Source organism: Nicotiana attenuata, chromosome 7 (assembly GCF_001879085.1).
Source record: "Nicotiana attenuata strain UT chromosome 7, NIATTr2, whole genome shotgun sequence".
NCBI classification, from domain to species: Eukaryota; Viridiplantae; Streptophyta; class Magnoliopsida; order Solanales; family Solanaceae; genus Nicotiana; species Nicotiana attenuata.
Window position 1 is genome coordinate 7462765 of NC_031995.1, and position 9658 is coordinate 7472422.

Consider the following 9658-nt stretch of genomic DNA (forward strand, 5'->3'; position numbering starts at 1 on the left):
ATTATCCAAAGACTTTCACGTGTAAACAAGGTATCTGATGTGTTATGACTCATCATGCACATTGGTGCCACCTTGGCCTAGTTAATTTCATATGGCAGCCCATAACAAAATCTTTATCCACTTAATCCTATTTAATACCATAATTAACCCCACAATTAATTAATTATTCACATAGTTAAGAATTATCTCAAATTACTTAAAATACTACTCACTTTTAACCTACTTTATACACCTTACTATCATGGTCATGTGGTACCTTGTATGATAGTAGTTCATAAATACCGGGTATTATAGCTTGGACCGTATTTTATCCCAAATTTTCAAACTTCGACGGAACTCATTTTCTTCGATTCGCTTACCCTCTCACCTTCTTGAATTTACTTATCACTTGTTTGAAATAGCGTAATACTTATAACCTCGAAAATAGTCTTGTCCTCGTCCTAAAGTACTACTATTAAAATATTAATAAATTATGGTAAAATCAATACATACACTATTATTTCATTAAAACATCCACGTAAAAATACATATATTTTCTCAACTTCTAGTTTTCCTCATCTCATATAAAGAGTAAAAAATTTCATACGCTTAATTCTTAAAATGGTAAAAAGATAACTTTCTTTTCTTGTGAGAAAATAATTTCTATCTTTACAATTAAGAAAATCTCGTAAACTTTATCATATTATGTATATAATTTAAAGCATATTTGAAAGTAGTAATATTAATAACTATATAAAATCATATTTTTCAAACTTTTTTACAAAAATGTTCCACTCAAAATACCATATTAAATGTATATAACGGTATCAAGGTTGTTAAACTTACGTGGTCTTACAATAATATAGCCACAAATCCTTTATAACCTCATGAATGGTCTTAATCCCCTCAAACTCATATGGATTACTACGACTTATCCTAATATTAAAGTACGGGATATAACATCATTCCCCCCTTTAGAAACATTCGTCCTTGAATGTTAACTCTTAGAGATTTACAAAATTTTTTCTAGGGTCTCCTTTGTAAACTAAACTAAACCCAACCTTTATCTGCTTGACTATTCACAGTCTTTTGTACTTGAGTATATCATATCTTCTTCACCTTTACCTTACTTACCTTTCAATATCGCATCGTATCTTCTGTCGCTTTCATAACCTCCCTTCCACATAGGTAGAAATTACATCTACGCCTTAAAGCTCCATTGTGATAGCACCTCTGGTGCATACAAAAATCGGTGGAAGCTTTATACTGACTTCTTACGACTTAGCTCTATGGCACGATCTGGAAACAAAAGAAGGGTAACATTTCCTAAATGCCCCATAGCCTCTCAATTATAGACGTGGCGCGCAACACACCCATAAAGTGAGACCACTTTGTCACGCCCCCAAACCCGAAGAGGCGTGGCTGGCACCCGGTTTCGTACTACCCGAGCGAACCAGTCTTGAACTCATTTTTTTTCTTCTTACTATCTTGGGCCAACATGGCCACAACTTGTAATGTATAACAATAAGTGGGCAAGCGCTATATCAATGAACTATCATTCTTAAAACATGAATACATATGAGCCGTCAAGGCCTCTGACATACTATACAAAATGAACCTCTGTCTACAAAGCCTCTAAGATTATTTGACATCAAATAGGACAGGGTACCGCCCTACCCATAAGTCTGTAGCAAAACTCTGACATGATGACTCATAGACTCGGCTGCACTCCAAATGAGGTGGAGTCTTACCGATCATTCGCTTAATGCTACCCTCGTCTACTATGGGGGCTCGTCAAACTGATTATCTATACCTGCAGGCATGAATGCAGCGTCCCCAACAAACAGACGTCAGTACGAATAATGTACCGAGTATGTAAGGCGGAACTGAAATATAACAATAAGTTAATAGTAACTAAAGACATATAAAAATCAACCTGAATCTCTGAAGTGCTACCGCATATGCATACTTATTATACTTATGTACATATAATACTTCCCTTTGAGACTATTATCCATATCTTATGATGCATGACTGCATAACAGATTGGTGGTAACTTCCCGACCGACCGTAGCGCGGTAGTAAATACATGACTGCCCGACCGGTTGTAGCTCGGTTGTAAATGTGTAACTGCCTAATCGGCCGTAGTGTGATGGTAAATTCATGATTGCCCGACCGACCATAGCCCGGTGGTAAATGTGTAACTTCCCAACCGGCCGTAGCGCGGTGGTAAATGTTGATGCATATAATACCATTATGAACATTAACATCTTTATCAAATACCTCAATAGAGACTTAGGAATATACTTAGACATACTTGAATATCACTTTATAGGAATGAATAACATAGACATTCTTAACTGCTAAGAGTAGAACTACTTATAGAATAGCATTACGTCTACGTATCATTACTTGGATCATGCCAAAAGGAAGAAGGGGTAGTCTTAACATACCTGAGCCGATTCTCTTAACAATTCCTCTAACACACGTCTTTGCGAAAAACACGTAACGCCGGGTCGAAGTAGGGAAAAATCCATATGATATTCTTGATATCATAGCACGTTATTTCTTGTCCGACTAATATTCACTCCATACTGCACATCATCAAACAATTCTTTCGGCCTTCTTCTTGTCATGTCTTCCAAAATTCTTCAACTTATATCACTAATAAAGAAACCAAAACAAAGGTAATTATCCAAAGACTTTCACGTGTAAACAAGGTATCTTATGTGTTATGACTCATCATGCACATTGGTGCCACCTTAGCCTAGCTTAATGCCATATGGCAGCCCATAACAAAATCTTTATCCACTTAATCCTATTTAATACCATAATTATCCCCACAATTAATTAATTATTCACATAATTAAGAATTATCTCAAATCATAAGATACTACTCACTTTTAACCTACTTTATACACCTTACTATCATGGTCATGTGGTACCTTGTATGGCACTAGTCCATAAATACCGGGTATTATAGCTTGGACCGTATTTTATCCCAAATTGTCAAACTTCGACGAAACTCATTTTCTTCGATTCGCTTACCCTCTCACATTAACGAATATACTTATCACTTGTTTGAAATAGTGTAATACTTATAACCTCGAAAATAGTCGTGTCCTCATCCTAAAGTACTACTATTAAAATATTAAAATATTAATAAATTATGGTACCATATAAAATCAATAAATATACTATTATTTCATTAAAATATCCATGTAAAAATACATATATTTTCTCAACTTCTAATTTTTTTCATCTCATATAAAGAGTACAAATTTTCGTACGCTTAATTCTTAAAATGGTAAAAAGATAACCTTCTTTTCTTGTGAGAAAATAATTTCTATCTTTACAATAAAGAAAATCTCATAAACTTTCTCATATTATGTGTATAATTTAAAGCATATTCGAAAGTAGTAATATTAATAACTATATAAAACCATATTTTTCAAACTTTTTTACAAAAATATTCCACTCAAAATACCATATCAAATGTATATAACGGTATCAAGATTGTTAAACTTACGGGGTCTTACAATAACATAGTCACAAATTCTTTATAATCTCATGAATGGTCTTAATCCCTTCAAGCACATATGGATTACTATAACTCATCCTAATGTTAAAGTACGGGATGTAACATTTTGCTGTTGAGTTATTTGCATAACTGCAGTTATGTACTCAGTCGCATTCATCATTATATATCATATCTCAGCATTTGTTCTTGTATATTGTCACATCTCATATCATCGATTTGGGCTGCTTAGCATGAGTATGGTGAGCTCGAGAGACTGGAGAGATTGATGACTGAGTGAGGCTGAGGGCCTGATTGTGAGGATATCGATACTATAGCGCGTGAGTTGTCCGTGCAGCACGTGAGTTGTCCGTACATCACGTGAGTTGTCCGTGCAACACATGAGTTATCCGTGGGGATCCAGATATTGACACTATATCACGTGAGTTGTCCGTGCGGTTTATAGCGCTTGAGCTGAAGGAGCCCCTCCGAAGTCTGTACACCCTAGTGAGTGAGTTGCTAGCAGTTATTATGTTTGGGCTGGATTTGCCTTGTACAATACTGAGTAATTGAGTGTGTCGAGTGATTGAGCGTGATGAGTGAAAAGTGTGAGATAGTGAAATTGAGTACTCTGAGAGTGTGAGTACATAAGTTCATCACTGAGATACAATGCATTTGACATGCGTACTTGAGATACATGCATAGAGATGCATTTTCTTCTGCTACCTGATTTTGGTGACATTCATGATTTCACTTGTATATTGACACGTAGGCATAGAGATGTATATTCCTCTTGCTACCCAAAAATGAAACATCTTGTTTATTGTTGTAGGGTCTTTGGAAAAAATCACACTTTTCAAACTTACTCATACTTTTTTTGTGTTATCGGTGAAAGATTTGGAATTGACTGTTATACTTGAAAAACATGCCTATTTTTCCGTAACTGTGAGCGAGTTGAGCATCTTATCTATGAGTTATTTCTTGTAACACTTTTATTATATTGTTATGAATTTAGGCTGGTTATTGGAGTTGGACTCTGACCCTTGTCCCAGCTCGTCACAACTTTCAACCTAAGGTTAAGTTTGTTACTTATTGAGTACATGGATTTGATTGTACTCATACTACACTCCTGCACCTTGCATGAAGATGTTGGATGTCGATGTTGCTGCGCACAGAGGGAGCTGGATTTGAAAACGTACCTGCGTTCCGGTCGTAGCTGCCTCTTGATCTTGGTAGCTTTAGAATTTTTATCTGTTCATGTATATTTCAAATAGATGATGTACTTTATTTCATACCAGCTTTGTAAATTCAAAAATTTTAGAAGCTCATGATTTGTATTACTAGTCCTTGGGAAATTCTTTGTATAAAAGCGGTTGTATTACCTTTTCTTCTCTTAATAAATCTCATTAAATTGGATAGTTGGTTATTTCTTACCTAGCGGGTTGGGTTAGGTGCCATCATGACTAGTTGGATATTGGGTCATGACAAGTTGGTATCAGTGCCCTAGGTTCATAGGTTCTACGAGTCATGAGCAAGTGCCTAGTGGAGTCTTGAGGATCGGTATGATGATGTCCATACTATCGTCGAGAGGCTACAGGGCATTTAGGATAAATTTCCTATCATTCCTTCTTTATCGTGCGAAATTGATTCATCTTGAAGTATAACTCTTTGAAATCCCTTCCACGCATTCATGTGCGCATGTGAGCGCTCGATATCAACTGTGTATCGGCGGCTAGTGATTCCATGGATGGGATGCGAGATGTGATTTCTATGTGCTGATGATGGGCCAGTCTGGAAGACTTGAGGCCGGGTTTTGACTATAGCTTGAGCACGGGGATTTCTATTGTGCGAGCACGTGCTTTTGGACTTATATTTCTGGTAGCGTCCCTATGAGTGGAATTTGTGACTCGATGAGTGGCTGGATGGCTCTATGATGAGTATGATGTGACTGTGAGATGTGTTCAGATGGTTTGATTTCGACGAGAATAGGTTGCTTGAGATGTAAAAAGGACTATTGGGTGTTTGATTGCTGTCTTGATGTGACGTATAGTCTCGAGTTATAAGTGTGTTGAAAGATTTTTCATGTTGTTCATTCGTGGGGTGAAGCATATTCTTATGTTCTGTTGACGAGCTTAGACTCGGGAAGATGTAGTGAATGCTTAGTAGTTATGGTCGTGGTGGGACATAAGGGCTGCCAGTTTGGGGCTGAGCAGGTGGGTTATCTCTTACGGGGTGTCCAGAAGTTGTGTGATTCTTTATGTTGTTTTTGGGGAGAGTTCTCTCTTACCAGTGGATTATATGTGTTACAGTTTGAGTTTGGATCGCTTGAGGAAGTTGGCTTAACTGTGACAAGGATGGATGCAAGATTTGTAAATAATTTGAAGTATCAGATGGTTGGTGTTGCACGAGCTTATGAAGGACTTAGTTGAATCTCACTGCAGTATTATGGCACGAATAGAGTATGGATATTGTAAGTTATCGACTGTCTTTAGCTATGGCTTTGAGCCAAGTGGGGGAGACTATTATCAATAATTGGATTTCATTGTTATGTGTTGTACTGGTTTTGATTCGAGGCATACTTATGAATCAGATATGACTTGTAGAGGTCGGTTTTGAGGATGGCTTAAGTAAGGAATTTCGGGATGCGTGATGTATTACAGTTTATGGGTATATGGAAATCGTGGAATGATTTGACTTTGCTATTCGTGACAGATATAGTGTGCATGGAGTAGGGGTTCACTCGGTTGTTTAGAGATATGGGTTACTTCTTTGGGTGTTGTTGTGCTAATGAGGCACAAGTCGTTTGGCCTGTTTGGGCGGCTCTATTGAGATTTAGACAGAATGGTTGACTCTCGAGAAAGTTCTAATGGATTCAAGATTTATATATAGCAATTGTGAGTTTTTCCGCATTGGTATATGGCTAGGATCTGAGATTTACATTGGATGGTGTCGAGGCTCGCGATATTTCTATGTCATTATGGATTTTACATTTCGGTATAAAAAAAATGAAGAAAATTTAGACTCACAGAAGGTCTCTTCAGAATGGATATCTCGGTTGTGATACTTTTGGGGTACTTAAGAGAGAATTCAGCGGCTTATGGGCCTTAGAGTGGTGTGGTTCTAAGCTAGGGTCTCGTAGGGTGAGTTTTGGTTAAGGATCGTGGTGTTCTGGCAAGGAGAAGTGCCACTTTGAGGGTGATTTGGAAGGAAGTCGGAGAAATAGGACAGTTTGGTAGTAGGTTGGGAGTAGATAGGGTGATTCGTGTGTTCTATGAATTTGGAGACTGGGAGTTCTCAGAAGTAGATTGTTTCGTGGTTGTAGACTGTGAAGTTGTGGCCAAAGCTAGCCCCATGATAGTATGTGTTATGATTAAGTCATTGTGGACTTTCAGGGGGTTATTTATCTATTTGTGGGTGACCAGAGTTGATTTGGGGTCCATTGGTGGGCACAATAAGGATATGTATTCCACACCAGGTCAAATTGGTTGACTCCGTACTGCTATTATTGAGGGATGTACCATTCGATTAGAGTTGAGCTTATTCGTGTTCTGATATATTCTATGAGTTACCCTTCTATTCCACGAGGGGTGGTGATTCGTTGGCTATATGCACACACGGTGCAGTTCTATTTGGTCCTATAGCGAAATTAGAGTGATGTGGGTATTAGGGTGTTGAATGAGTGATTGTGCATTGGTTATGTTCTTTCCGAATTGTGGTATTGTGTTATTTGTTTCTATGTGGTTATGGCCATGCATCTTGGGTACTTGATGTCGAATTGCGCGTGGTCTTTGATTTCGGGAATGGTGCCTTAAGGTATTTTATATAGATCAGTGTTTGGATGGGGTCACGCATTGAAATAGAGTTATGTTGAGATATGATCCTTTGTGTTAGATTCGTGTGTCTTGGTTCTACTATGTATGATGGGTTCGTAGCATTGCGATTGTGGTGGTACTTGTTGAACTTGCAGGATGGTTTTGTTTCCATGATTGAGTACATTTGGATTTTTGCTTATTGGTGCACGGATTGCAGAGGTTGTGGCTTTAGGTTGTATTGATGTGCCAAGTCACTAGAGTGGTTGTGTTTGATGAGATTAGGTCATTGGACCTAGAATGGATACTATCGGATTTGATTACGGAAGAATAATATCGGAAGTTGGCTTAGGATTTGGCTTTGGTTCTTATCAAACGAGAGAGAGCTCCATGGCTTGTTGATATGATGAATAGTTATGAGTTTCTGCATGTTTCCTACATCATCTGCGGTGTATAAAAGTTTTAGAACGAGGTTTTGTTTGATATGAGATTTATTACCGGTATTGGGTTGTTTTGAGCATCTACTGTGATCGGAAATTTTGCTACGAGTACGTGAGTCGTGTGGTATGTCATTTGAATGCATCTTGGATTGTGGTTATGGCTTGATACAACTTGTTCAGACTTATACAGTGTGTAGATGCGAAGTTCGGGTCTTGTAAGAACTTTCGGACGTTAGAAATTGGATTCTGTGGTTTACGGGCTAAGGTTGAAGTAAAGATATTCAGTTATGTTCTGTTGTCGAGCCTATATGGAATAGGGTGACGTGGGATCACCCCAAGATATGTGCAAAATGGGACCACATCAGCAGTAGTCAAGGCTTAAACAATAAATATAAAGATATGAAACCCCACCATCAATTTATTATACAAATCGACAAAAACCCTAGCTTTAATATGTAGGACCAACACGATAAGGACCACCAAAAATAAAAGTAACATAAATAAATCTAGAAAGGTACAAAAATAGCTCAGGTAACATAAAATCAGCACATGCAAAAGACATAAACTTGTCAGTTCCCAAATATTCCCCAACCCTACAATTTAATAACTTAAAGTTGTAAATACTTACTTTAATCGAATGATATTGCAAGATAGTGCTGGAAATCAAAGTTGTTTATGTGTTGTTCCTACCAAATCGGAGCAAACCACGAACCCTAAAGAAATCATGAAATCGCCATTTGATGGTTTAGATAGAGGAAATGAGAGAAACGGTAAAAAAAATGAGTGTTTTGTCGTTGGGTATAAGGTAAAATAACTGGCCTACATAAAAAAGAGTGGGTCGGATCGGTTAAATTGGTCAAAATTTACCCAAATATAATTTCAGCCCCGCTGAGCCACATGGCCAAATGAAAGAATGCCACATCATTTAATGAGAGGCCCACATGAAGTGCGTTAGTCACGGGGCAATTTTGACAATAGAATTGACGTCATATATATTTTCAGGCAGATAGATGGACGAGAGTTTTTTATAGACTACTTAGCATACGATTTGGGTATTTTAGGCCCTTTTCCCTTAAAAAAAAATATAGGATAAATATACTCACTTAAACAAATTAAACAAGTAAACTCTATTCTGTAATACAAGCAAGTGTTAGATTTGCTATGTATTTCAATATATTGCCCACTTTAAAGGGTATGTTGGATAACTTTTGGATTCATGTGGGATTGGAATTTGGATCAAGTTAACTTTCCAATTCAAATTTACTAGTCTAATTAATCAAATTCATTCCGATCTAATCAACAAATTGATTGGCCAAACAATTAAGGCTTTTAGGATTTTAGATGATTTTAGTATTGCAAAATTTAGTAAATATTTCGGGAACGTGAAAACAACAAAAAGAGTAACTATATGGGGAAGAGACAAGCCAGAAGAAAATGTAAAATAGAAAAGTTGGGAGTATGTTCTACACCTTGGCCCTACAAATTTAGAGCCCGTTCGAATTAGCTGATTTGAAGTAGCTGATAAGCATTAGGTGCTGAAAAACACTTTTATGTGCTGAAACTAGTTTAATAAATAAGCAGTTACGTGTTTGGGTACAAGTGCTGAAATTGATAATAAGTTGCTGCAATATTTGATAAAAAAGTGCTGATAAACTCTTTTTCTGTTAAAATGACTTAAATAACCTTAGAACTATTTACACTTATAAGGGCGTAATTTCTTCAAAAGTTTAGATTCCAGATCTATTCAAATATAAAATATTCTATTTGTCATTTTATTTTAAATACAACCGTGCTTAGATTAATCATAAGTTATAATAATTAATAAATTGACAAAAGTTTCTCAGTAAAAAATAAACCTAAATAGGACAAATTATTTGAAGAGAAACAAGCATTGTCTTATCACCACAACACTT